This window comes from Oncorhynchus mykiss, chromosome 3 (assembly GCF_057628025.1).
Source record: "Oncorhynchus mykiss isolate SJ-2025 chromosome 3, ASM5762802v1, whole genome shotgun sequence".
In the NCBI taxonomy this organism is placed as follows: Eukaryota; Metazoa; Chordata; class Actinopteri; order Salmoniformes; family Salmonidae; genus Oncorhynchus; species Oncorhynchus mykiss.
The window spans coordinates 15485001-15487500 of record NC_143024.1 but is presented as its reverse complement, the minus strand read 5'-3'; the positions used below and the strand labels follow the sequence as shown (position 1 = coordinate 15487500).

The 2500-nt window shown below is 51.0% G+C and overlaps 1 protein-coding gene across 2 annotated transcripts in view; it reads left to right on the top strand.

The window, feature by feature from the left end:
- LOC110505077 (inactive serine/threonine-protein kinase ULK4) overlaps positions 1-2500 on the top strand; it is a 217682-nt gene that overhangs the window by 130507 nt on the left and 84675 nt on the right. The gene's annotated exons all lie outside the window — the stretch shown is intronic.

The window sequence follows — 2500 nt, the reverse complement described above, 5'->3', positions numbered from 1 at the left end:
CTTCCAGTGGACAAGTTGTATCTGTTGCACATGGTAGCGCCACACTCCTACACAGTACACACACATAGCAAAGCAAAGAGTACACACACACACAGAGTACACACACACACACCATATTGCCTCCCCCCTAGAGTACCTCTGGTCCACCATACTCTCAGTTGGTATTTCTGAGTGAGTGAACTGAGTGAACACACACACATAGGAACACTCTGCAAGCCTCCCCTCTGGCCATGTAAATCACACAGATGGCATAGGAGAACAGACCCACTGGGAGGGCCTTTTAAACGCTTTATGCCAGCACGCCCCGTGGTGCTGCATGGAGCCCACTCTGTGTTTACCCCTGGCCACAGACACGCAGACAGCCTGTACCCAGACCCAGGATTCATCCACCTCCACAGCCCCAGTCTCAGCCCCAGCCAAGCTGTCCCTCTGAGCCGTAGGGGAGTGACTCAATCTACCAGCCCCACCCACCACAATCACTACCACCACCACCACCACTCAGTACACCAGCAGCCCAGACTGCTAGCCTTGTGTCAACATATTTCTGCATAAAAACAGTGAGCTGAGAGCATGACAATGTGCCTGCCTGGAAGTCAGCGACCTGCAGTTGAACCACACTCAACCTCTGTCTGAATAGGCTTCTGTTTGACTGGGGCTTTGTTTGTGTGTTTGTGTGTGTGTAAATTAATACATTTGTTATGGGGAGGGGGAGTATGTTGTGTCATTATGGGGGAGGGGGGGTATGTTGTGTCATTATGGGGGAGGGGGGGGGGCTGAACAGAGTGTGTCACAACAGGGTCTGAAACACAAACCTGCTCTCTCGGTGACCTCCACTTGTGGTCTGTCACAAACAGATTGCACACTATAAACAGCCATGTCTTGGAAGGAGACAACCAAACCTCTAATCAGTGTTATACTGCTGATATAACCCTGCCTCTTTTTACAGCGATAGCAAAGGATTTTATGGGAAATTATGCAAATACATACAATTTAGCATGAGCTCCCAAACTCTGTGCCTGATAATATGCAATTTTACAGCGACTGTAAATTAACATTTGCTCCGCATGTTGAAGAATGTTTATGAATATATCTAGCCCTTCACCAGCACAGTGCATCAAGAAGACGTATGTGTTTTGAGGCAGAGAGAGGCCTTATTGAACACATGTTAAATACAGACTTCAACAACACAGGCAGGTGTCCTAGTAAATACACCTCAGGATCCCTCTCAATGTTACTTACTGACAAAGAATTAGAGTATGCCTGGGAGAGTGTGTGTGTGTTTGCGTCTGTGTGTGCGTGTGTGAGTGAGTTAATGAATACATTTGTTTAGGGCAGGGGAAGTATATTATGTCATGATGGGGGCAGTACTCTGAGGGCAGCAGCACTCTGAGGGCAGCAGCAGCACTCTGAGGGCAGCAGCAGCACTCTGAGGGCAGCAGCAGCACTCTGAGGGCAGCAGCAGAACTCTGAGGGCAGCAGCAGATCTCTGAGGGCAGCAGCAGCACTCTGAGGGCAGCAGCAGCACTCTGAGGGCAGCAGCAGCACTCTGAGGGCAGCAGCAGCACTCTGAGGGCAGCAGCAGCACTCTGAGGGCAGCAGCAGAACTCTGAGGGCAGCAGCAGAACTCTGAGGGCAGCAGCAGCACTCTGAGGGCAGCAGCAGCACTCTGAGGGCAGCAGCAGCACTCTGAGGGCAGCAGCAGCACTCTGAGGGCAGCAGCAGCACTCTGAGGGCAGCAGCAGCACTCTGAGGGCAGCAGCAGAACTCTGAGGGCAGCAGCAGAACTCTGAGGGCAGCATTAGAGGGCAGCACTGCCACACGTCAGTCCACTAGTTGCTCCCCTCTCCTCTTTCAGCCCACTTAAATAGCTTTGATTTCATGCATTGGATTCATTGCATGTTATTTCTTATCCTTCTTTAGATGCATCTACTACCACTGTTGAGTAAACAGGATATTGATGTAAAGCCTGCTAAGCAGGTGTTAACTCTTGTCTGTTATGACTTAGTATTGTTCAGATGCCAATACTATCAGCACAGGACTGCACAGTGAGACTAAAGAGCCTTTCAGTGGTGGGTTTGGCTTCAGCAGGGAGTTTAGAATGCCGGGCCTTTTGGGATAGACCTGGGGGCGGGCTCTTTCTGGATCATTGTTTGGGATTTCGGCATTTGGCTCGTGCTGAGTGGCGGCCGGCGTACAAAAGAGGGGCAGGATTAGGCCCTCTCTGCGCCCCTGGCCCCTTAGCCCCATGGGACTGGGGAAGAGGAGAAGAGGGCAGCAACAAATCAGCGGTGAAAGGAGCCTAAACCCCAGTGATTACGCCCCTAGCTTTTAGCTTTTACTGAAATAGAGGACTGGGTGGGGACTGGAGGGAGAAGCCCTGAGCTGAGCTCAGTTTCATTACTAGGTCACAGTGATGTGATGGGTTCCTATAGAAGGTCCATTGCTTATAACCCAAAGTGTCTCTCTCTCACTCGCTGATGAAGCTTCAAAGCCCCCTACC